The sequence below is a fragment of the Haemaphysalis longicornis genome, unplaced genomic scaffold (assembly GCF_048455015.1).
Source record: "Haemaphysalis longicornis isolate Haplotype H1 unplaced genomic scaffold, Haemaphysalis longicornis Haplotype H1 scaffold_9, whole genome shotgun sequence".
In the NCBI taxonomy this organism is placed as follows: Eukaryota; Metazoa; Arthropoda; class Arachnida; order Ixodida; family Ixodidae; genus Haemaphysalis; species Haemaphysalis longicornis.
This window is the reverse complement of record NW_027526460.1, coordinates 66246742-66273115: the sequence shown is the minus strand read 5'-3', so window position 1 is coordinate 66273115 and position 26374 is coordinate 66246742. Positions and strand designations below refer to the sequence as shown.

The following is a 26374-nucleotide window of genomic DNA, read 5'->3' as shown; positions in this document are numbered from 1 at the left end:
CGTATCAGATGCGTTCCGGTTATAATACAGAGCATGTACATTCAGTCATTTGTAGCGTTCCCATTGCCCCTACGCGCAAACGCATACATAAAGATTGATGACTGCATTCATGTACATTGCTGGAAAGATTCAAATACACATAATGCAGTATCGGTGCACCTTGAGTCCCTCCAAAATAACCAGCGTAAAATACAATTAACAAATACCGACTTCACCATTACCTGTTGCTCTGTAAAATATTAAATGTGCAGTGGGGATCTCGCTAAGGATGAACACGGGAGCGAGTGGCCTCCGGTACTACCAGAGCAGCCTGCCGTGCCCAGCGCGAACCACCACGCGTGCGCTGTGCGTGCCGAGCGAGACTATGCTTTCAGCGCGCGCACAACGTCATCGGAGCGTCGCGCGTCGTCTGATTGATTGATTGTAGGGTTTTACGCGCCGACGCAACGCAGGCGATGAGGCGCGCCGTAGTGGAGGGTGTTGATACTCGATCGCTGGGGAGTGCGCGTGCGCGGCCACTTGGAAGAAGAGAAGAAAGAAGCGAGGGGGTTTTTACGCGTGCTCGTGCTTAATCGGAAGAAGAAATAAAAGTAGAATGTGTTCCGAACGGTAGCGCGGCGTCGGGTCATCTCGAGTTTATATTTCTGGTGCCGTGAAACCCGGGAGAAGACCGGCATCGTGTCCTGACCGATGGACAAGCTCCGCCGTCAGCGAGGCGCTCTCCGTGGAGCCGTCACGAGGCTGCTCAAAGCAGCCACCGAGCTCTACGAAAGCCCCTCGCCGTCTCCGCATGGCCTGCAAGAGGCCATAGACCAGCTGGCAAGTAAAGAACGCTCACTCAAAGAACTTGATGACAAGATCGGGGAAGCACTTGAAAGCGATGAGTTCGACCAGGATATTGCCGGCGTGATAGAAAACCAAGAAAACCTATGCCATGTGATCAGTCGCCTGCGCTCGGCCTTGAATGAGCTGCGGGCGCCCGGCCCGAGAGCTTCCGGCGGAGTAACTGCAGGGGAACCACAACCCGTTCAACCACACAGCATGGTGCTCGAAGGCGTTTGCCCTGCAGCCCATCCGAACCCGCCGTCGCACGTCGGCTCTCGTTTATTGACATCGCGGGTTGTCCTTCCGACGCTGGAAGTCTCCCACTTTTCTGGCGAGCCACGCGAATGGCAGGGCTTTTGGAACCATTTTGAAGCGACCATTCATAATCACCCTGACTTACCCGACATAGAGAAATTCAAGTATTTAAGGTCTTACCTTACCGGAGACGCAAAACGCGCCGTTGAATGGATTCGCCTAAACGACGCCAATTGCCGTCAGGCTGTGAAGATTCTCACCGACCGGTTTGGACGCACAGAACTTCTCGTGGACGACCACGTAGATAGCCTACTCGCCATCACACCGATTGAATCGTCGACGCAAGTGGCACGCCTCCGAGACCTGTACGAGCAGGTACAATTCAGGAGTGGCTGTCTTGAGAGCTTTGGCGTTCCAGCTTCCGAGTACGCAGTGATCCTGAACAGAGTCCTCATGCGCTCGTTACCTGAAGACCTGGCTATTCTCTACCGTCAGCGCATGAAGGAGACCGCCAAAGGCAACGTTGAGCAAACTTCTCGAGAAGAGCAAGTCAAGGCCATCATGGTGTTCTTGAAGGTTCAAGTGGAGAGCAGAGAGGAAAGTAGAGCTTTTCGATCGAACTCTGACTGGAAGATGCCTTCAATCCCGCAGCAGCCGAGAACCTCCTCTCCTCACTTGACGTCCGCCTTGGCTTTGTAAGCAGGTTCTGTATCGACTTCAACAAATTTGTCACCGGAATGAAAGCTGACGTGCTACCTGTGCGGTAGTCAGGGCCACAAGGCAAGGGACTGCCGGGCCGTCTTAACAGTGGCGGAAAAGCGACAGCGCCTTTCAAGAAACCGCTGCTGTTTTAGATGCGGGAGGCAAGGGCACGTGGCGCGCAACTGCCGTACTAGCGCGAAACTCAAGTGTGAGACGTGTTCGAGACGGCACGTAACCGTCCTTTGCGACCTTTGGGAACGATTGGGGACCACCTGCCAGACTGCTTCTCGCCGTGATAGAGACACCGATCGTGAACAACTTGCAGAACGAGATCGTAACGTGACAACAACTCCTGCCAGCAGCATTTGCTCCTCGTCGGTGCTGCTCCAAACTGCCACAGTGTGGGCATACGGAGAATGCGGAAGGCCGGTCTTAGTCCGGCTACCCCTCGACACTGGGAGCCAACGAACTTTCGTGCGCAGTGATCTATGTCGTCATCTGGCCCTACCTGGTTCTGAAATGGAAGGCTTGGCCGTATTTACGTTTGGCAGCTCGCACCGCCCGACATTGTACCAGTGCCGGAAGGTGGCGATCACCTTACGCAACCGCTTCCATTCGTGTCCCGTCACGCTCGATGCTCTTGAAGTGCCAGAGGTCTGCATGATAGACGGTCCGCCCTTGAAAACTGAACTCGGAAATCTGCTTCGCGACCGCAATTTACTCGTTGCCGATGAACCCGAAGAAGGTCACACACAAACGGCGACTATAAGCGTGTTAGTGGGTTCGGACAACTATTGGAAACTCGTTACCGGGCGCATCGAGCGCTTCAGTGACAGCCTTTGCGCCGTTGATACAGTGTTCGGCTGGGTTCTGCAAGGACAATACTCAGGTACCGATTACACCCTGGTCAGGAGCAGCAGCACTGTGTCCTTGTTTTTGGCCTGTATTGAAAGACAAGGCGAAAGTTGCGTAGGACTGGGACCAAGCGATCCCTCAGAAATGCTGGGGTTGGAAGCCAGAGGGATAACTGACACGCCTGAGAACACTGAAGTCGAAGACGATGCTGCGTTTGTGAAGTTTCGGAGTGGACTCCACAAAGAAGACGGCCAGCACGTATTGCCGCTTATTATCGAAGCACCAGGCTTAACGTCCAGCACTAACCGGGTTGTAGCGAAGGGAAGACTTGGACGGCAGCTACAAAACTGTGAACATCACCTGAATCTTCCGGGAGAGCACGACGGCGCCATCGGCGAGTACTGCCAGGAAGATCATGCAGAGCGAGTGCTGCAACCCACGGTCCCCAGGGACGAAGCTTATTTCCTCCCTGAACACACAGTCGTCAAACGGGAGACAGAGTGCACCATTCCAACGTCCGCTTCACCCTATGTGCGCCGCCGACGTGCTAAGAGTAAGCACAGCGAGGAAGCCGTACCTCGACTATGCAGCAGGTGGAAGAAAGAATATCTGCTGCTGCTTCGATCAGCGCATCAAGGCACGTCAACGTTCCCGCCAAAACTTCACGTAGGGGGCCTGGTCGTGGTTCAGGATGACAACGTGGCCCCACTGAGCTGGAAGATCGGCCGTGTGGTCCCGTCATGTCCGGGAAGAGATGGCGTCCAGCGCTCCCACGAGATTCTCCTACCTAACGGACAGCGAATCCGACGCGCCATTCAGCGACTCTGCCTTTTGGAGTCAACCGCGGCCGCGGGAGGGTGTTGATTCTCGATCGCTGGGGAGTGCGCGTGCGCGGCCACTTGGAAGAAGACAAGAAAGAAGCGCGGGGGTTTTTACGTGCGCTCGTGCTTAATCGAAAGAAGAAATAAAAGTAGAATGTGTTCCGAACGGTAGCGCAGCGTCGGGTCTTCTCGAGTTTATAGAGGGTTCCGGAATAATTTTGACCACCTGGGGATCTTTAACGTGCGCCTAAATCTTGTACACACGGGCGTTTTTGCTTTTCGCCTCCATCAGAAAAGCGGCCGCCGCGGCCGGGAATCGAACCCGCGACCTCGTGCTCAGCAGCGCAACGCCTTAGCCACTGAGCACCCGTGGCGGGTCTGCGCGTGGTCTGCTATGTTTATCGCGCGTGTAGCGGTGGAGCTATCAGCCACTGTATGGATGAGTGGAAACTAGAATCCACTTGAAAAATGTTTCCGTGCGAGCCTTAGCTCCACTGAAACATTCGTTCTTTAGCTCCAATACAATGGTTTAGGCACAGCAGCGTAACTCGCCCACTTATTTCAAACAGACTCACTCAAAAGATCACCGAGATTTTAACAGCACTTTATTGTTGAAAGTGCTTACAAAAAGTCTTTCAAATGCACAAGGAAGCATGTAATTCAAGGCTTGAAGGTGGTCACTAAAATGTGGCGCAGGTACTACGACCTTCATCCAATATACACGAAAAAACTATCATCCTTTACATTTTTATGTTTAGGCGTTTTCCTGCAAAAATCCAGGAATCGCGGGTCAAAGCAAGGTACCATTACCAGATGAGACGCAACATAGTAGACGACGAGCAGACGCTCCTATGACGTGATGCGCGCGCTGAAAGCAAAATATCGCTCCGCACGCACAGCGCATGCGTGATGGTTCGCGCTGGGCACGGTTGGCTGCTCTGATAGTACCGGCGGCCACGCGCTTCCGCGTTCACCCTTAGCGAGGTCACCACTCTACATGTGTGTAAAAGGTTCATTTTAAGTGCGAAGCACTTCTTAGTCGGGCCTACTCCTGCTTCCACCGCCGTCCTCCGTCCGCAGCCTAGCAACGGAGCTAGCTACCGTGCCTAGCAACGGCGCCGGATTTCCGACGCGTGAGGGCGCTCGCATAGCGCCTCCTCTCCCCCCTCGCCTACTCTCCTAAAGCCCCTTTACTACTCTTCAGCTCGCAACACCCTCTCTCGGCGCGCCAGCCAGGCCACTACACTATATAAAAAAAAACAGCATCCGACGCCAGGTTCCGATCCGAGGACTTTGCGGCCGCAGCGCGACGCTCTACCGACTAAGCCACGGACGCGACGATGATATTAGTGTTAGTAACGCGCCTTATATCTTTAACGCATTCAAACTACGTCGTCAGCGGCGTGCGTTGGCGATTCAGCGGCGTTATAGCGGCTGCAACAACCCTTAACGGTCCACTTTAGCGACCACAAGGCGGTCGTAATGACCGTCGCATACAACGACAACACAAACAAGTGCTGAAATAAATACTGTCGTTTCACTTTACTTGTGTGTGTGTGTGTGTGTGTGTGTGTGTGTGTGTGTGTGTGTGTGTGTGTGTGTGTGTGTGTGTGTGTGTGTGTGTGTGTGTGTGTGTGTGTGTGTGTGTGTGTGTGTGTGTGTGTGTGTGCGTGATTACATTCCCTCTCGAACATCTCTCGAACATACACGTTAATTCACCAAGATTTCCGCAGAGGGACAAACGAGGCGTGTTAAGCCGAACGTGATCACGAGGGGGTGTTAATGTAACTAACGGGCAAAATGCCACCAAACTTCAACAAACTCCCCCTCATAGCATCACCCCGTGCTTCGCACTTCCTCATACTCCCCTTCGGGGAAATGCGGGGGAATTTTTTTGACATAATTACAACTATTTTGCAAGTATGATTGACGTGGAAAAAACGCACGCCTTCTCATAACATTATAGTTTAAAAATAAATAACTGAAATGCCTAAAACCATGGTTTTTTAAACTCTAAAAAATTGGGCCCATCTCCCCGCGAGGGGGACTCGAGTAAATGCGTCGCATAGGGGGCGGGTGTATTATGTTAACGTTTAGTGCTTGGGGAGTTAATGGTAGTGAATGCGTTGTATAAGCAGCTTCTTGACGTAGTTTGAATGAGTCAAGGATATAAGGCGCGTTCGTAGCCTCCCGTTCTGTGTCGTCTTTGTGGCGCAGTGGGTAGAGCACCATGTACATTGCGTTCCGCCCGCAGGGTCGAGGGATCGAAACCAGGTGCCGGACGGTGTTTTTTTTTTTATATAGTGTAGGGGAGGGGTGCGGACTACGACTACGGACGTCAACGCGGGTGACATCGTGAGTTACTGAAATGCTCTGCATTTAAAATATTTTTGTACCGCTATAAATGAAGATTTATAAGAAACTTTAAGAAAGCGAGTAACCTCGGTTGAAAGCTGCAGCGAAAAAGTGTTTCCAGGTTAGTATTCTCAGAACGGCTGCTAGGTGGGGACATCATGGAAAATAACCCATACATTCATATTGGCGCCGGTAACATGACAAAAAGAGCAACATTTCCATTTTTAATGTACAAAGGGTATTTAACCCTATATTACCCAAACCATGAAAACAATACATAAAAATTGTAATGCTTTGACGTTATAGTTTGTGATTCAAAGAATAAAAAACGCGAAGAAACATTTTTTTCTCCCAGGGTTATAAAATTACATAATGTACTAAAATGCATAAAAAGTAAATATACATATACCTACATATATAATATACGCATATAATGTAGCATATACCCATTTACATGTAAGTATATGTATGCCTACAAATAAAGTAGCCCTATACTGTATCAGATACGCGGTAAAAAATTGTATGATACGCCCATCGCAAGTAGGTGAAGACCCGCCGGGTGCGCTAACGATGCACTAATCTACTTTTGATACTTTATTTCGGACCCAATTAGGCCAATTATCGAGCTATATGTTTCTGAAAAACGCTTAGGAGGTATCAGAAATGATACAGTTGGCATTTCTTGACGGTAAGAAGGCCCAGGAGCGAGTACAAAATTCTGAAAGATGGCAAAAATCGGAGTTGCTTCTACTCGACGGCCACAAATGCTTCAGAAAGGTTCGCAGCTCTAAGAGACCACCCATCCATGTTGGTGGTCATCTGACCCCTGAAGTTGCAAACATTCGCCACATCGCGCTGCACCTTCATAAACCAGGAACTAATACCCTCACTATTCGAAAATTCAAGCTCACATGCCGACAAGCAGTACATTTAATAAAAATATTCACACGTAAAAACTGTGTTTTGACAGGTGGACATAACGAGAAATGTCCAGGCCTTCATAATTACCCGAATCATTCAGAGTACACCATACCACCGTCTTTCGGCTCGTGAATCTGGCAAGATAAACATCATCATACGGAAATGCTATAAACAGGCGCTGCGCCTACCACAATAGCCCAATACAGACAGACTTGAACAACTCTATAAACACTGTGGACGAACTAATCTCAGCCCGTTTGACGTGCCAATACAGAAGGCTCGAAAAATCGGGGGCGGGTGCACACGTGCTCCGCCGCCTAGCTCTCCCCATGCATGGGCCTCCCGAGAACCGAGTAAAGTATTTCCTACCGACAACTGGGCGTTTTAAAATACACATCGATCCCATCCCAAGAAATACATCCGATGCAACATCATGACCGCAAGTGGAAAAGACCTGCTACCATCGAAGCTCACCTATCGTGCATTCCGCCACAAGCGGTTTTCTACACGGATGCTGCAGCCCTGCCCATCTGGGGCGCCAGCTACAATCAAAGCCTTCAGGTTGCAGCGGTCGATGGGAATGGAAACACCGTCGCTGCTATGGCAATCCTGCTACCGGTCTCAGTCCTAGAAGCTGAAGAAGTGGCAATCGCATTGGCCATTTCCCGGGCACCAACAAGGTCCCCCGGCATCTACGTAGCCTTTGACTCGGCAGAGCCATGCAGGAACTTCCCCTCCGGGGTCGTCTCAAAGAAAACCTAGGAGATTCTGCTCGCCCCCTCATCAGAGCGCCACCACACAAGTACAACATTACACCTGCTTTGGATCCCGGCCCACTCAGGCAACAGGGGAAATGAACGAGCTCACTTGGCGGCCATCGCTCTAACCCACCTGGCACACAAGCGTCCAGCACCTTCAAACTTTCCCGCCACCGCCCGGTTTCGGAAACACTAATTTCAATCAAGACGAGCCCGTGGATTACATACCCGATAGTCTGATGTCTTTCGCCGAAATCATTGAGCATTTTCGGTCCAGGCGGTGACAGCTACCACATCCCCATCCCATCCGCACCAAGCCACAGAAGCCAATGCTAAGGTGACTGCAGACAAACACTCTCATGTTTCCAGTCAGACTCCACCCTTTTTACCCAATGAAGTTCACCAACCGTCGGTGCAAGTTCTTGGGAGGTGATGGAATAGTGGAGCACATGGTGTGGCTTTGCAGTCACTCCCCGGTCTTCCCGCGCGCCCCTCTTCCGGTTTCTCAGATCGCCCAACTCCTCTCTTGCTTTCAGGACAGGCACCCCGACAAGCCTTCACTAACCGCAGCATCCCCTTTTCATCCCAGCGTGCTCCTAGGCTTTGGAGGCTTATCCTCACAGCCCCTGGGCCACCTCCTATTGGTAGGCAGAGCAGAATCCGCGTCCATGGCAATCGGATTCCCCTGAGTCGGAGTCAGAGCCTCCTCTCCCCAACTCCCTCCCCTTCTAAACGCTAATAAATTGCGTTCCACCACCACCGAAAGATGGCGTATATTATATACGTTGGGCACTACGGGGCTATACTTGACGATGCCGGACATTTCAGTAGTTCCACCCTTGTGAGGTGAAAAAGAAAGCTGCGCGTACAATTTTAATCCACAAGAGTTAGTTGCCGAACATCGCAATTGTTACGCCCTAGATCAGCAATCCTGCACGGGCATTTCCAGGAGGCTCCTAACTGACTTCCGCAGCTGCAGCCCAGTACGCCGGGCAGTTCATGCATGCGAAATTACATACCTCGCGCGCAGTGTCTGAAAGGCTGCTGACGCGATTCTTCTGTTTCGGCCTGTCCGACGAATCTATAACAGTGTCAAATCCTCAGCATCTCTTAAGCTCTATCACCTCACGGATGTGCAAAAAAAAATCGCGCCAATCCACCCCGTGAATGTGGTTGGAAAGCAAAGCTGTAAATGGCACCCATAACGATTACGCATGCGACGTCACTTAAATTCCCTCCCATCGCTCTACAAATAGCAATAACAAAGAGAAGTGAAATGCGCTTAACCACACCATTTATTACTTCAAAGAGGTATTCTTGTTAAGGTTAAATCAGTGCATGAAGCATGAACGGTGTTTGGTTGAGTATTATTGGTGTACCACAAGAGTGGAAATTTTTTTTTAATTAAAGTAAGCTCCAACCCGGTATTAGACGATCTGTCTTCTCCGTCTCTGCGCCGCAGACGGAGGCGACGAGATTTGCGGCAGAGAAGGAGGAGGAGGAGGAAGAAATAGTTCTGTTCAGATTTCTGACGGCCCAGAGTGCAGCCCTGGGGAGTGATTCTTTCTGTGGGGCCCATATGCAGTCCGCGCGGCCTGTGTTCTGTCCACTCGCTGAAGCTGGGTAGGTAGACAGGGCCTGGACAGCAGCATCTCCCATTGCTCTTGTTGGGTAGTTGAAGGAGAGAGAGGAGGGTGCTCAGGGCTAACGTCGCACACCCCGATTACGGGGCGGAGTGTTCCTACTTCTGAGCAAAATTTATATTCAGCGTCGTAGCGATTCGGATACATTAAGTGAAGACGCTAGGCTGTGGGAAGGAGCCCGAATTGTACGAACCGTAGGGTAGTTTGTTGTTCTCTGGAAAGGTCAGGGTAAGGCGGAGGTACGGTCTGTCTCAGAAGGCGATAATGCTGGGTTATCTCCCTGAACGTGACAAGCCGGTGACTGTCCTCGTGCAGCTCCATAGAACGGGAGGTAAAAGCGCAGGCTTGTTGGGTGGGCGTATTTGTTGCCCTCCATTGAAGCGTGAGGGGGTGTCCAGATGAGGTGAATGGAACCGTTTGGGGAGTGGTTTTTTAGCACGCGCAGTGCAGGTCAGGACACCCAGCCCTACTGGTAATTCCAGTAGGCTTGCTGGGAATCGATGACTACCCTCCGAACCCCTGGTTGAGTGAGAGCAAAGCAAAGGGAGCATCTTTAATTTTAGTCGCCAAGAGTCTGGGAGTACGTCAAGCGGAATGACATTCTGGGCTGCCCAGCCAATCTGGTGAAGCATGCGGTTACCCATCGCAGTTCTGAGTCGCACCTTCTGGTTAGAAAGGTTGCCTTCTATCAGCTCTTCCACCGTGTTGTGGAGCCCCGTGCTAAGCTGCCTCTGTGTGGACGCACTCATGAGAAGACCAATGGCCCGCTCGACCGCCTTTCTAATCATTATATAAAGCATCTCTGTCTTCCTTGTCGTGAAGAAGACGGGGGGTTGACGTAACTCTCGAGAGGACAAAAGCTTCAATTAATCGAAAGGTACCGGATTCCTTTAGGCCTCGCGTCTTGGTGGCAACTCGCCACCAAGAAGCGCACCAGCATCATCTGGTGCCTAAAAAAATTGGTACCTAAAAAAACTGGCCACTTATGATTAGTTTCCAGCTTTCAAGATTGCTTCCGATGCAGAGTGTACATGCAAAATTATGGCCTCCAAGATCGAAGTTTGTTCCACCGGTGGGAGTCAAGTTAATTCCTACCCAAAGCTAGCCACGTGGATTAGTATTCAAAAAGGCGTCGTCCTGGAGTCGCACTGTGGCTCTGCGGCGGAAACTTTTCTTCGGAAAATATTGAAGTTCCGGTTTAAGTTTGTCTGGAATATCTGCTGTTCATGTACATTACTCCTGTTGGACAAGTGGCTGTTTCTCGGGAAAGTACAGAGTATCCAGGAAGTCCGTTTTTTGGACTCTGAAAAATGGTCGGCTACTGTGTATTGCTGTCCCAGAAGCTAAATGCAAACCTTTATTGGATCATCAAGCAAGCAAAGCATATCCCTTTTCTAAACCCATTATCGTCGTTGGAGAATATGACACTGAACAAATTTTATGGGGTAAACCTACAACAAAAAGAGAGGAACCAGGTTGCATTCTATCCTTGAAGTGGAAAATTTCACTCTGGAATCACACCTATATACTCTAACGTGCATGGGTAACGGAGTCTTCAAGGACACGTATTAGGATGTTACCATCTCTACGGCGAGTGCCACGGCTATCTGTTCTCACACAGGGGAAAGAACAGGAAGCGATCATTCTGCCCTAGCCGCGACAGTACTTCGAAAAGTAGGTGCTATCGCACTGGTGGCAGTGTGAGTTTCACGGACTGGTCCAAATTTTGTCGGCGAGGCAAGCGATCCCTATTTGACATAGCGACAACTTTTACCGTCACTCTTCACGAAGGAGTCATTCAACTCCGCCAAGATATGAATTCTGCAACAGAATTCCAGATAGCCACTCCGACCCCATGTGTAGACTCACACTTCCTCCACTAATTGGAAGCAAGAAGGGATCTAATTAAACTAAACTCAACAACTCCTTAAGTGTCGTTTGAGAAAAAAAGCAGCCCTTCTAATGGAAGAAGCAGCCCACTTTGCAGTTGGCTTGTGGAAAGCTGACTGGCCCTTTGCGGCAGATTCTAGGGCCATCTCAGTCTATCAAATACCTGGAGACTCCTCGAATATCACATAGACGCTTCTCAAACTAAGGCGGTATCACATCTTGCCATTAAAAAATATCCCACCCCACCCGGGCAATTCCCCTGCCTTTATCAAGTCCCTCCTGTAAAAATGCTTCCATGTATATCACAAAATGTCATTACCCCCACCTCGGTGCCACCAATTTTCTAACTGGATGAAGACATCTATATCCTAGAAGTAAAAGAGGACCTGCATACCATGAGATGCAACACATTTACAGAGGTGGACGGCATAACCGATTATCTCTTAGCGAACTTGGATTCTGGCCCCATATTGACTTAGCCTCGCATATTACACACGGCATAAAAGGCGGGCAGTCTTCGGGAAGATAGAAAGACGGCGGGTTCTGCGTCCTATTCCGAAGCTTTGAAAATAATCGAGCTCACGGAACTTGTTCACTGACTGCTTCTTTGCGGAAGCTCGTAGAGCACGTCATCCACAAAATTCTGCAGCACTATTTCGAACAGAAAATGTGTCCCTAACACTGTGTGTGGATTTGTCTCTTACCCATATACACAAGGCACCTTTTTTCAACTAACGGAAAAGGTTAATTTCCAAGTCTTGCGAGATAACCCCAAGCGTATGTTGCCCTCAATTTTAAAGGGGCGTTTGACAATGTAAGCCACTCGGCTATACTCAAAGAGCTTCCTGTCCTTAAAGGAGCCATGAAGAGAAAACAAAAGTTTGTTTTATTCGAAAGATTAGGTGTTTCATAGTACCCCAAGCGCTTTCCCGGAAGCAAATGATGCTTTATTCACTGAGAAATAAGGCAATTTAAGCCAAAATTTTAAATCTCCCGCTAAAATTGCACATTCCGTGACGTGAACCATGACGTCATACGAGCCGGTCCATGAAACAGATACTTAGTATGTCGACTCCATATAGCACCCACACGCGGGAGTCGACCCAGACGGCGGCCATTTTAAAAATACTAGTAAAACCTAGTGCACCCGCAGCCCTAGTCATGGAGTCGCCTGATCCGGAGAACAAAACTCTCGCCGAGGAGCTCGGGCTTGCATTTAACAACCTCACACCACTTGAACGCTCAATGCTTCTAAGTGCACGAGCGGCAAGAGTTGTGGGATACGCGGTGGACGGGAAAGCGACCATTCCGCGATAGCCACAACAGACGAACGCCCTGCCGTCAGCCCTCGTCAGCCCCGTCGCGACGGACGAATACAGACTGGTACGTATGTGCCGTATTTTTATTACGGTTAATAATAGTTCAATTTCAGTAGCAGTATCGCTTACGCAAGTTGGCCGGTGTCGTGTATGGAAAGCCGTTCGCGCGAGCTCTCTGCTTCGACCAGAAAGATACGAGCGTCAATGCGCGGTGTTTACGGCATTTTTTTTTCCCCAAGGTCAGAGCGCTTTGACCATTTGACGAAGTCAGCGAAAGACAAATTCAGTTGCTCACGGCTGCAGGGGAACGCCCCAAGGTTCATTCCTATCCCTCTCACTGCCTAATATAGCTGTCATTGGCCTAGCTCCGCCCTTGGCTGCATACGAGGCATTTTCCATGGAATATAAAGATAACTACCATAATGGCCATGCATGGGTTAGTGGGGGTGCTTGTCGCTTCACCGTGGGATAAACTTCACCAGCCTAGTCCTCACAAGGTGATGGCCCGCACACTGCTCCAGTCCACCGGCGAAAATCTTGTGCGCGATTTTGCAAGTGGAGCACTCCAACACCAAACTACTGACAGGCCCACCACCGAGCAAGACTTCAACATGCTGCACAGAATCAGTACACTGACGCGACATAAGCTGGAGGTGAATGTGCATACAATAGTTCAAGCCTTTGTCATATCTAGGATTACTTGCCCCCTTCCCTCCGCTGTGGTCTGGAAGGCTAGAAAGGACATTGCAGACGCTCTTCTATGCAAGGCGTACAAGCTGTCATTGAGAAACCCTGTCAGCACCACGACACAGACACTCCTAAATTTAGGAGTTTGTAATACCTTCTATGAACTCCCCGAAGGTCATATGAATTAACTATTATGACTAAGCTCCTTCTCAACCGGTTGAATCATTTCCACCCAACTGGTACTCCGCTCACCACCGAAAAACGTTCAGTCCGATTTGACTCAGCTTCCGCATGAGATCCACCAGATCATTGGTGTGGCCCCACTTCCCTGCAACATGCATTCGACACATCACCAGTATCGCAGAGCCGCTACAGCGAAAGCTATCTTCAAAACGTACGGCCAAAACTTCACCATTGTGTACACAGATGCAGCCTCCTACCCCGTCAGAAGAGCCATGACCGCAGTAGCGACGACAACTAAAGCCCTCCTCATAGGTGCACCTATCCCTGCCACCCATGGACTACGCGCAAAAGAAGTGGTCAGTGCCCTAACAATTGCCTAATCCCTGAGGAGATTAATATTGTACAGTGCCAACGAGCGTGTAGAACTTTCTCGAGCATCTTGGTATCATAACCTGTGACACACATGATGCTCCGCAATTCTCCTCAACACCACTTAAGGATTATTTCAGCTCCGTCCCACGCGAACGGGCCCAGCAACGATGCCTCGCCGCATTCATGCAGGCACTCAGAAATCAGGCAAACCGGCCGTTAAGTGAGCAGTGGCACCTCCGTTCCCACTTGTATTTAAACGAAATTACGCAGCACTATTAGCCCTACCACCTCCTACGACAAATATATCTTCCTCCCTACAAGAGCACCTCGAATGATAAAACGCATCACCTTCAAAGCGTCGAAACCTACACTTATCGCCACTCGACTAGAGGCCCCGTTCTGGCCCCCACCCTGTTCTCCTCACACTGCCGATTCTGCGAGTCTGCGGAATCCTCCACTTTATTATGTGTTTCTCTGATAAGAACCTCCATTTTTCTCCCTGTCCTTATTCTCCCCTGAAAAGTGGGAGAGAGCACAAGATCTCAAAAGCCGGACGTCCTCAAAGGGCCCTCAAATGTGGACTCTTCTGTAGGCAAACTGCCCGATAGCGACGTTTAATCGTCCTCCTCTTGATTATCACTTCGCAGACAAACAGCGTATTTGTAGCTACAACATCTGGGTTTCGAGGTTGTTCTGGAACAGTGCTATATTACTGAGTTTAGGTTTTGTAATTTCAGTCATTTAACAATTTTTTTCCAAACAAAAAGGCAGAGGCGACTGTGACTTCTCCATGTCCGAGTGAACAACCATATTGATCAATTTGCGCAGTTTCATATAAACTCTTCCAAATCTAAAACTTCAAATTATGAAACTGAAGAAAATTCCACAAGAGAGCAGCCCGTAATATTTATGCAAAATACAACCAATAGGCTTTGGAAATACTGATCACTAATTAGACGCATACCCTCGAATGAAGGCGAATTGTTGCTCCCCTCGACGTTTCTTCAATAGGTCAGCAGTAAGTTTGATCACAGCGTAGTATGTGTCTAATGCCGAATTCAGCTGGAAAAACCCGTCACACCCATAAAGAAGCAGACACCTATCTGCTGACAGGAATACAAAATTTCAAATCTTCATTTTTCGCTCCCAGTAATGGCTAATTCCAATTTGTTACCCGTCACTGCACTTTAAAATGTAGACAATTGTAAGGTGTATTCCAGGCGAAGCGCCCACGTCTCGAGATCAAGTTTCCTTGTACTGCATTCTTGGGCGTTGTCTAGCATATTTTTCTCCTCCTTTCTGTTGACGCAGAGCTCGTTACTGGTGCTTCAAAGTTGAACCTGTGATTATCTTTTCACATCGTTATTTTTCGTATTATTTTAGCACAAAAGTGAGCGTTCAACAACTGTACTTTTCTTGACAATCCTGCTTGGGCTTTCAAGCGTGCAGTATTGAATTCATAACTGAAGGAAACTTTAATAGCTATTGCCACGAAAAGGATAAATAAAGTGGCCGTGTTAAAGTCATGGACGACTGAAATCGTAGTGTTAATATTTTTCTGAATTCCAAGACATTTTAATTTGACACTTTTTCGATACACCCGAGTGTCGATAAACCCAACAGCCACACTCACCGTAGCCATTATTTTTGGTATAAAAATATAGCTATATGCCAGAAAACAAAGAACATCCGATATAAGCAGCGCAACATAGTTTTTCTGTACGGAGAAATTAACAAATTAACACCTTGCAAGACACTGGTGCTCTACAGTTAATACAGAAGGACATCTAAAACGGTTTCTTGCCATTGTGTGCATTTCTGCAAGGTCGGGTAAATTGCAGTGGCTAGTAGCAGCAATGGTACACGTGTTCATGACTGTGCCAGCTACCTTCATTACTGTTTTTTCAGACTTTTGTCCACGATAATCACCCTTCCGCCAGTTTTAGCCTCATTCCACGCAACTTTGTAATGTTATTATGCTCAATAAATTGGATGTATAGCGCTAAAACAAAACCTTAGACGTAGAATTCGCAGCCAAGTTCACACTGCGGTAGGTAAAGAATCGAATGCTTCAAAAATAGTGAGCAGTAATGTAAAAAAATCTCGCCATTTTAACGGTAATCCGAAACAGTGAAAACGCTGGCGTGAGAGTTTTCTCACCTGTTCCTACGCAGCCGCGTTCCCCGGTGCTTCTCCAAGTCAATTTCACTCCTGCCTTTCCATCCGGAAGAGTCACAGGGGTGCCATCTAGGTCGTGGATTCGGTCAGGTGGCACCTGAAGACAGCGAAGTTTCACCAGGGGAACTTATTCGGAAAAGAAGAGACATTTTAAACCAAGCCGCAGCGCCAACAGCTTGGGGTCTTTAAGTATCAAAAGAAGCACTCTCTCCTGCATCTCAGTGTCGATAAGCCACCTGAATAAGGAGATGGACACCGCACGCGTCTTTCCTCGGTTCTCGTTTGAAAAGTACTAGATAAAAGTACACTACCCGCCGTGCACAGTGTCACTGTTACGCTCATCTTTTTTTCGTTCCTGAAGTGATATGCCCGATCAAACCGCGATAGTTACTTATAGCAGATACACCGTGACCTTACACCTCCGCTCTGTATAGTTGGAAGGTAGATAAAACAAAAAACTGGCCGCGTATCTGCTCCTTTCGTTGCAAAATGTCGTCAAAAGACGATAGTCTTTGTAGACATTTGCCAAGGAAATGCCCGCCCCTTTGCTTTCCCGCTCACCTCTGACGCTGTTCCCCTACCGTCGCGCTTATCCAAAAGGTAAACACACTAAAGGTTTGGGCAAGACGATTTGAATTTACCGCGTTCCACTGCTACAGGGCGGGTTCCTCGATGCCAGCGCTACAGCACGGCGGAGACGCGCGTGAATGAAGGCGGCCGACTACAAGGTTTAGAAAACCGCGTGGCCTTACTCCACGGGTGTTCCAAGCAGAACGTGGAACCTAGCTAGTGGAACCGTTCGTTGTTGTTGCCGCGTGATTTTTCATATGCCGCCAGGAGGAGGCGGTTTTCTGCAGTAGCTGTAGGATATCATTTGTTAATAAAGGAACACTGTAAATATCTCTTGTGTACTAATTTCCTGTCTTATATTTGCGTAATGCCTTGTTCTTGTTCAACAAAGTTGGCAAGTCTGAACATATAAATCGGGCTTAGATGTTTACATTTGGCTGTGAGTATATAAGATTATTGCGCAATATCAATATTACTTTGGCCGGGTGGCTGAATCGAGTCACAGACAGACAGGCAGACATACAGACAAACCAAAATTTCTGGGTTTAAGTAGCCCAAGAAAGACTATCGTCTTAGAAGATTTCCTATGAAGGAGGCCGTAATAAAAGCACTTGTATTCTGGCGTCGAGCGCTAAAAGAACTCACAGGCCCGAGAACCATGGGGCATCTGTTTATCTTTCACGTGAGACTTCTGCGATGCACCGGCGTTCTGTGAGTCATAACGAGTGCAAGGGCGGGGAAATTCTTCGGAATTGACTGATGGAACGGCGTTTAAACATCCTTGCGGGTACTACGTGTAAGGAATTCGCAGTATTTCCTTAGCTAGGGAAATTAAAGTGTTTATTTGAGGTCTCCTCAGAAGCCTTTTGATCAGAATATCTGCATTTATCTTTTGCAGCAGATACTTTTCGTTCTCGCCTCCGATCTCGCATAACTCGTCTACGACGACGCCGTACAACTTTTCCAGAGTAAACGTAGCACATTTCCAATCCAAAGTGAGCGCCACACATACAAACGTAACGAAGAACTTAGCAAAAAATAAACATTGGATTGCCGAAATTTAAGAAAATAAGGTTCTGTACTCTGCGGTGCTAATACAGTAGTTAGTGTGTGGCCGGTGTTGACGAATGGTGGCTTTACTTGGAAAGCAAATAAGTGAAAAGGCCAGCGTAGGCGACTTAGGAAGTGTTCTATACAACAAAGTGTGTCATTTCGGGTAGGCGAAAGAGATTTAATTTTATTGTAGACTCGAGTGCGCGCCGTGGCGTTTGTATGCATCTTCAGAGCTGCAGGCTGCCCCATAGTCCCTCTCAAAATTGTAATCTTGCAATGGAAGCAGGCAAATTTCTTCCATGTAGGCAGCTAACCCATAGGTCGTTTAGGGGAGTGGCGCAGCTTGACAATAAATAAAGACAAAATACTGGGCGTAGAAAATTTGGAATTAAGTTACCTGCGCACATGGCCGCTATGTATCCTCATTATTGGGATAGCCGACGCAGATTTGACAATGCGGATGGCTTGGATGTAATGCTAGAATGCGTTGAATTCGAGTCAACAAGATACGATCCCTATGGCACCTTTATTTCTTATTTTGGCTGACAGATGACCCCCCCCCCCCCCTATTATATGTGAAATCTGCAACGTGTCATTGCAGGAGTTTAGCGTTCAAGACGAAGAAGCACGGCACCTAAAGCGGTCGCGATCACCGCTACAACCTCCGCCACACGACTGCGGTTTTCAAACCCTGGGAGAGAGTCTAGGGATGCGGACTTGGTGAAAAGATTCCGAAGCATTACTTCGAGCCTCACACAGTGTGGCGCCGTGTTACCCGACAAAACCTACCAGGTTTTAGACGCGTCCATATCCATCGCATGACGACATTTCTGCAGTGGGTACTACGAAGCTCTAGTTCACCCGTTGGCCAACTTTCTGCAGCTCTGCGCGCATCGTGGGGGCGCCCTTTGTACGGCGACCGCGAATGTCGCATGGAGTAGACACCGCAACACGCGGATACCGTACCGGACGATGCAGATGCCTGCAATTGCTCGCCTTGGCAAAATCTCGCAGAAACGTGCGCGCGTCAGCTTGCGTAGTCATTCGACAGCACGAACACGACTGCGTAATAGTGCGTGCCCTGCCCTCATTTTCTTTAGTTAGCGGTGGTGCACGTAGTTCAAGTACCCCGTTCCACCCCTTCTCTCCAGTTAGCCGCGAGGCCTAGTAAATAGGTGCGTCGCCCTGCTGTATACTCATCCGACAATGGTGAGGCAATAACACTCAACCGCCGCAACTCCATACCCGCTCAAGAAATTTGGCCAGTGACGGTGAAAGCTGCCGTCAGAAGCTCGCCTCTGAATCTATAATTTACCACTGGCAGCGAACTCCACATACACATCGTAATCAATGAAAACTTTAATTCCACCTTATTCTGCTTTGGTTTTTGACTCGGTAGCGTCTACTTCATAGGCACCTCGTACACGCAGATACCAAAATTAGTGTGCTTTGGCTGGGCCATCAGAATACCAATCATTGTGGGGCTCAAGGTAATTGTCCAGTTATCTGCCGCGGACAATTTCATGTAGCTCAAACGTCACCACACTCGAGACACCCGCTTTGAAGTCCGCTTCGCGCTTTGCTTTTGTGTGTTGTAACGCTTTGGTGTTTACGTCAAGGGCTCCTGGAAGAAATGTGGACGCGCGACACTGTGCCCGGAAGAAGTGAGAGGACACAAGAATGGAGCATCAAGAGTAAACAGGCAAGCGCTTGCAGCACCTAAAACAACTGTGTAGTTTGCGAGTGCGCTTTGGTTGTAGTAAAGGTTCAGGTTCTGGCGTGCTGAGAGCGAAGCGTCAACAATTGCGCGGAAGGCAATCTCGACAAAAGACGACAGGTTTGGTTGATTTTACGCTCACTGTGTTGTGCTGTCGAAACCGCACTAGGCATCGCAAAGCACAAATATCGGGGAAGAGAGACAGCACAGTGTCGACCACTTTCGACCGCGTTAGTTGTCGTGTAAACTGTACAGGTGGCAGGGGTGCGGAAAGTGCGGCGTCAACCGTTCCATGAAAGAGGATTTAGCAAAACCGAGCAGGTTTAGGGTCGTCTCTATGTTTAGCGTGCTGTGCTGTTGGGACTGTTGTAGTCATCGCAGATACGAATTATCGAGGAAGAGAGGAACCGAAGCGTGGTGCAGTCAGAGTAAGATGTTGCGGTTCGGCGGCCCAAAGTAAATTTTCACGAATTGGGACTGCGTTCTGCAAACCCTCGTGCGTTTTGCTTCGGATGTCCTGAACGTACTTTCCGCGGTGGCTTCTCTTGAGATGTTTTGCATATCTTCGCATACGTCTAAGAAGCCAAAAGAATTTTCGTGTTCACGTCAGAAGAAAACTGAAGGTTACACAAAGAAGCATCCCAAGCTACTACTGGCTACCGGCTACAACCTAATCTGCCCAAACAAACCACTGGCACCGCAAGGGCTTGAAAGAGGGCCCGAAGTGAAGCGGAGTAGGAATCCGTCCTTTTGCCGACTAAGCTACGCCCACACGTATAAACACGGATACAGATGGTGCTTTGAATTCAGCATCGGGGGAGGGGAAAGGCGCTTTTTATAGGTGACACGAAAAACAGCGAGGGGTAGGCAGCGAGAGATTACGCCTTAGCCGCGCCTCTCTCCATTCTCCTCGGCCTTCGAAAAACCCTCTTCGTTGTTTTCTTTCCGGCGACGCTAGTACGTTCAGGACAGGACCTCCGCGCATACCAGGTAACGGCTGGCAGAGTCTCTGGTTTCACTCTTTCTAGAACCCCGTGTGTGAATTCAAGAGATGGCGCATGGGTAATCGTTGTGCGTGTCGTTTAGAGCTTTGCAGCCCAACCACCTTCACAGCGTGGATTGGAGCAATTTTTGGTGTTTTCTTTTTCGCTTGAGCTGGGAGAAAGTTACTAGCGCCTCAAGAGTACAGGGGACGTCCCTATGCACGGTCGGTGTATTGCCGGACTAGCCCGGTTCGGCGAAGGAGGGTCCGCCACTTACGTTGTCCTTGTGCCGGGAACTGCCGCTAAAGGGTTGAGGAGCTGCACGAGGTTAGTGGTCCACCCAGCTCATTTTAGTTCTTACTTTGTTTAAATATTAGTCGCCTAATAAGTCGTTGTATTTCTTACATTGTTCAGTTTAGTTTCGGTCTGTAAATATTGAGCATATCTGTTCGATGTAAACATCCAGTTCAAAAACCAACTCCAACAGCTGACATCGAGTGAACAGTTCGACGCCAAGAGGCAACAGCGCAGATCGCCGGAAGGACTTGTCCTTGTCACAACGGGGCGAAAAGTCCGGGGTGAAGTCTGGGGTCAAGTCCGGTGCGAAGTCCGGTGTGAATAACTATCTACAGCACTTGACGGAAGAAGAGCACTCGGAGGCCCTCGTCCAATCCATTGAGGCCGTCCACGGGGGCAACAGGTAGCAGCGTTCCAACCACAGTGATGCAGAAGGCTTTATTAAAGGGCAAATTAAGATTTCTGTCCTGTTACGTCCGGCAGCTCGGCATCTTGCAGTGTTCGGGGTAGCGCGCGCGCGGTGCTATCTCTTGATAAGATCTGAGCGACTGTATGCGAGACGATGACGTAGTGTGCACTGGCTGTATAAGCCGGCAGCCGTATCTGTGTGTGTTTCTTCTTGACTTGTATCGTGTACTGACGCCAGTCCATGCGTCGAATAAAGCAGTAAGCCACTGCTGCCGTGTCGTCGTGCTCCCGTCATTTCCCAACCCAACAGTGGCGACGAGGATGGGATGGATTCAACGCAGCGAGCGATGACAACGGGGCAACCAACTACCATGGCGAGTAGAAGCGGGGTTTTCGTCCACTTTCCGGAATTTTTGCCTGGAAAAGGTGACTTCGCCGTCTACGTTCAACGCTTCGAAGCATTCGCAACTGCAAACAAGATAGAGAAGGCAACGAAGCAGAAGGTGTTCTTGGCGCTCATTGGGGAGGCCGCGTTTATAACGCTTCAAAACCTCTTGTTTCCGAAGACTCCTGCAGAAGCCAGCTTCGAAGATGTTGTGAAGACCCTGCGAAAGCACTACACACCGAAGCTCTGCGTGGTAGCGGAAAGGTACAAGTTCTACCATCGAGACCAACGACCCTGCGAAAGCACTACACACCGAAGCTCTGCGTGGTAGTGGAAAGGTACAAGTTCTACCGTCGAGACCAACGCCCAGGTGAAGGCATCAGTGACTTTGTCGTGGAGCTTGTGGAGATTCCAGCGCCCGAGCCATTGCGCGATCGCTAAGTTTGTGCCATTGCGCGGAGCTTTCCCCTCTCTCCCTGAAATGCCGGCTCGTCTCGGCTCCACCGTGTAAAGCCGAGCAGTCTTCTCAAACTCCTGCCTGAGGTGAAGGCTGCTGATTGATTGATTGATTGATTGATTGATTGATTGATTGATTGATTGATTGATTGATTGATTGATTCTGGGGTTTAACGCGCCGACGCAACGCAGGCGATGAGGCGCGCCGTAGTGGAGGGCTCCGGATTAATTTTGACCACCTGGGGATCTTTATCGTGCGCCGAAATCTCGTACACACGGGCGTTTTTGCTTTTCGCCTCCATCAGAAAAGCGGCCGCCGCGGCCGGGAATCGAACCCGCGACCTCGTGCTCAGCAGCGTAACGCCTTAGCCACTGAGCCACCGCGGCGGGTGAGGTGAAGGCTGCAGCGACCATTGCGGCGATAAAACACTGTCACGACGCGGGTGCTCCGCCCTGGTAGCGGAGCTAACCTCACCTCATTGGTCCGTGTGAACGATGCCCGAACCCCACTCTCGCCGGGACGCGAACGCGCGCCCTGCGCGGGGGGCCGTTCGGGGAGACGCTTCCAGGACGCCGAAGGCGTTGGCCAAAGGTATGTGACGCTTGCTTTACCAGCCGGCTGCAACTCTGTTGCGCCGGCGAAAGCCCACCAGCTCTTCCGGCTGCGGCCCGTGCCTAAGGCTGCTCCTGTTGCCCCTACGCTTGCATATAGTAAGGCCGTACCTACCACTCGACGATCATGGGAGCTCGGGAGCTCGTACTGGGAGCTCGTACACATGGACTTCGCGGAAAAAGAGGGAAAATCCTTCTCGGTCTAAGTGGGTGGAAGTTAAACTGATGACCAGCACAACTGCGTAGAAAACAGTTGAAGTTGTCCGCTCTCTGTTCGCGTCCTATGGCCTGCGGGTTGAAGTGGTGACGGACAATGGTCCCGAGTTTGCTAGTTCGAAATTCCCAGAATTCCTTCGCAAAAATGGTGTAAAGCACATGTACTCTAACCCCGCCTTTCTATCCACAGTCAAACGGTACGGCGGAACGTGCAGTTCAGACCATGAAAAAGGCTCTTTTAAAATCCCTACTTGTTGATCAAAAGACCGAGTGCGGCAGAAGCTTGCAGCACAAGGTTGACAACTTTCTTTTTTCGTACCGAATGACTCCCCACTCTTTCACTGGAAAGACGCCAAGTGAACTGTTTCTCGCTAGGAAATTCCGAACGCGCCTCTCCCTGCTGAAACCAGACATGACTCAAGCAATGAAAGATAAAATGAAAAGGATTGATAGTACCCTAAACAAACGTCGCGGTGCTGCTAGAACTTTTTCTGTGGGGGATGCGGTTATGGTGAAATCGGTCAGGGGCTAAAACATCAAGTGGTTTCGGGGAAAAGTGGTCAAGGTTGTGTCTGGTGTCACATTTCTGGTTCGTGTGCAACAACGCATTAGGTTTGTGCATGCAGATCATTTGAGGGCAGCAACCTTTGTGCCTCAATGTACCAGCGAACAAGATGTGCAACCTGATTGGGTAGCTTTCCCTGGGAACAATCACACGTGTGACTCGTGCGCAGAAACCGCCAGTCACCGTGCTGCCACGCCAACCCCACTTCGGCGCAGTACCCGAAGTCGACGGCCGCCTGACCGGCTGATGTACGAGTGATTTTGTTGCAATATGAGTGATTGCATATTTTGTTGTTGTGCGTATCCTGTACATGTGCTGGAAAAAAAATTCACCCCACCTCCCCGAAGGGAATCGTGAGGAAATGCGAATGCACCGGGATCGGCCCGGCGCCGCTGCCGCTTGGTCTCGGCCTCGCGCCTCTTCACCTGAGGATCGACCGAGCGAACGGGAGAGTGGGGCGAGCGTCGAGAGGAGAAGCACCGAAGCACCGCGCCTACCCTCGCCTACACTCTCCCACACACGCGGGAGCTCCGGCGAGCTCCCGCGATGCGAGCGCCCTCACACGCCCGAGCGCGCTCCTCCTCTCCACTCACTCGCCGCTGATCCGCCCGCACCATCTGCTCCGGTTGCTAGGGGAGAGGAGGAGCGCGCGCGCTCGCAGCTGTTGCTATGGGAGAGGGGGTGACAGCGGAGAGATAACACCTGCGGGCGCGTGGACGCCGCACGGCCCCTGACATGGCTCGACTAAGAAATGCATTCGCATTTAAAAGTTGATGTGAACTTTTGGCTTAAGAGAGGAGGGATGTTACGTCCGGCATCTCGGCATCTTGCAGTGTTCGGGGTAGCGCGCGCGCGGTGCTATCTCTTGATAAGATCTGAGCGACTGTATGCGCGACGATGACGTAGTTTGCGCTGGCTTTATAAGCCGGCAGCCGTATCTCTGTGTTTCTTCTTGACTTGTATCTCGTACTGACACCAATCTACGCGTCTAATAAAGAAGTAAGCCACTGCTGCCGTGTCGTCGTCCTCCCGTCATTTCCAAACCCAACATCTTTCTCTCCTCCTCATATACACCTTTACTAACCCCCCCCCTCCTAGAACAGGGCCACGGAATGCCCAGCAACGTTGTGGAGGGTTAGACTACACACGGGCAAGGCATTAGAACAGGTAGAGCTTAAAGCTAAAGGTTGCAAGAGTTCACTAAAATTCGCAGCTTTAAGACATCAGAAATTTTTCTCTCGGCTCGCCCGCTGCGATTGCAGCAGTAAATAACTTATTTATTTATTATTTGTTTACCTAATTGCAGGCAAAAAATTATTCCTTTCTACTTGAAACATGGGAATAAATACAAGTATGCGAATAATCACGTACCTTTTCAGCCGTTAGGTCCTCAAATACAAGTAAAACGGTATCGGCATCGACATCGAATGGATTGTTTAACTTCTTCGTTCTCCTCTTCTTGGCAGCTATCTGCCTCGGTCGAAGCGCGTGGTCTTTCTCTAATTTGGCTGAGCTCCAGGTGGGCTGTTCCAAGTTATTGACTTCGTCTGCAAGCATTCAGACAGAAAGGGATCGGTTCAAGAAGAGGGGATGTGCTCCGAGACAAATTCTCTGTAGTGCCACTGGCACTGCCAAGACCCGATAACGTGCAAGGCGCAGTCCAGACCAGCAGCTAACTTCTTTTAGGACAAATATTCGTCGCAGTATTTTGCTCTTGAATGAAAAAAAACTTAAACGCCTCAAAATATTTTATAGCAGACTATTTCTCGCCTGTACTGTTTGTATTGTAAAATGTCGGGTAGTGTAGTGGGTCTCTTCTGGCAGTTTCTCAACTGTACCTTCCCCATCCTCTCTCAAAGAGGATGGGGAAGGTACAGCGGGGCACACACTAATGAAAGCACGCCAGCACCAATTTGTCTCGACTCTCTGGTGTGCAATGTAGGTTGCGCACGCACATACACACAAACACACACACACGCACACACACACGCGCGCGCACATACCCACACACGCGCGCACACAACGACACACACACGCCAGCGCGCGCATGCACACACACAGCGGCAAAGAGACCTTTTTGCTGGGTAAGATTGAGTAGACGTTTCGACGGCCCCAGCGAGGCCATGAGACGTGTTTACACCGGCTCAGGCTTTTATGAATAATTACATAGTGTTGATTACAATAATTGGAGTTTTGTTAAAAACAGTGTGTCCGTAAACGTGCGAGACATCGACCGGTAACTGTTGTCTACAAAAGGTACGGTTTTCTCGCCACCTTTATGGGACTTTCATACCCCGGCGATGTGCCCGCTTCGAAGCCTAGGTGTGTAGCTGGTTAGGCGTAGCTCTGGCACGCCGAGGAATCGGCGCTTCAGGGCGGCGGATACACATATCAAGCCCGACATGGAGACGTGCGTTCGGGATTCGATCGAACCCAGTTCCAGCCGGATGTGCGTAGAGGGTGGAATGAAAAGATATTACATCAGAATTGTTCTATGCAGACGTAGAATGGTTGACTGTGGGCCTGCGTACAAAGGCCCCATCCGCCGAGGGAAACGTCAGTCATCAGTTGAGATGCACAACAAAGAAGTGTGCCAGAAACGCGAGGGCTTCGGCAACAAAGGCAGCAAGGATGTTCTACGTTCTACCGAAGGAGGATATCAAGATCGTGGTGCGGTCCCGAGAAGGCCTAAACATTGCGAAGACCGGAATCACTGCCTTGGCGTCGGCTATAATGGCGGCAGCGACAGTACCAGGAGCGGAGGGAGCCGCGAACTTGTTCTGCTCAAACATACAGCAAAACATCGTAGGGGTGAGTACAGCCCACAACAAGTGAGCAAGAATGCACAACCATATTAAGTCCATTTGCATAGACGGCGAGCAACACGGGATCGGAGTGTAAATGACCAGGCCATACAATACCGTGAAATGAGTAATTAGAGGGATACCGGTAGAAGATACTCCGCTGGAGATAAAGGAGAGCGTCGTTAACATCAAAGAATCCGCGGTCCCTGGGTGCACAGAGGATCGGGAGCTCGACCGCCGTCATCGTGGCGTTTGAAGGCCAGAAGGTTCCGAACTACGTGCGCTACGGTCCAGTAATAACCCAGAGCAACCTGTACCGGAAGCACTTTGACAGGTGCAGACCGTGAGGAAAGGTAGGACACCGTCACGACCTGTTCCCGACGCCCAATGCAAAAGTTGGCTTTGCCTGCGGAACGACTAACCCCGAGGATGACCTGTATTGTACACCGCAATATAGGCTGTGCGGGGACCGCACGAGACCGGAGACAAAACGTGCAAGAACAAGTACAATACTCCGTACGTCGTGCGGAGGAAACAATGGGGG

The 26374-nt window shown here is 49.9% G+C and overlaps 1 protein-coding gene across 1 annotated transcript in view; it reads right to left on the bottom strand.

Moving 5' to 3' along the window:
• LOC144153240 (uncharacterized) overlaps positions 1-24560 on the bottom strand; it is a 30438-nt gene extending 5878 nt beyond the window's left edge. The window contains exons 1-2 of the mRNA XM_077684889.1: positions 24398-24560; positions 15747-15861 (exon numbers count right to left, since the gene is read on the bottom strand). The gene's annotated coding sequence lies outside the window, so the exon portion shown is untranslated. The remainder of the gene's footprint in view (positions 1-15746; positions 15862-24397) is intronic.
• Positions 24561-26374: the final 1814 nt, after the last annotated feature.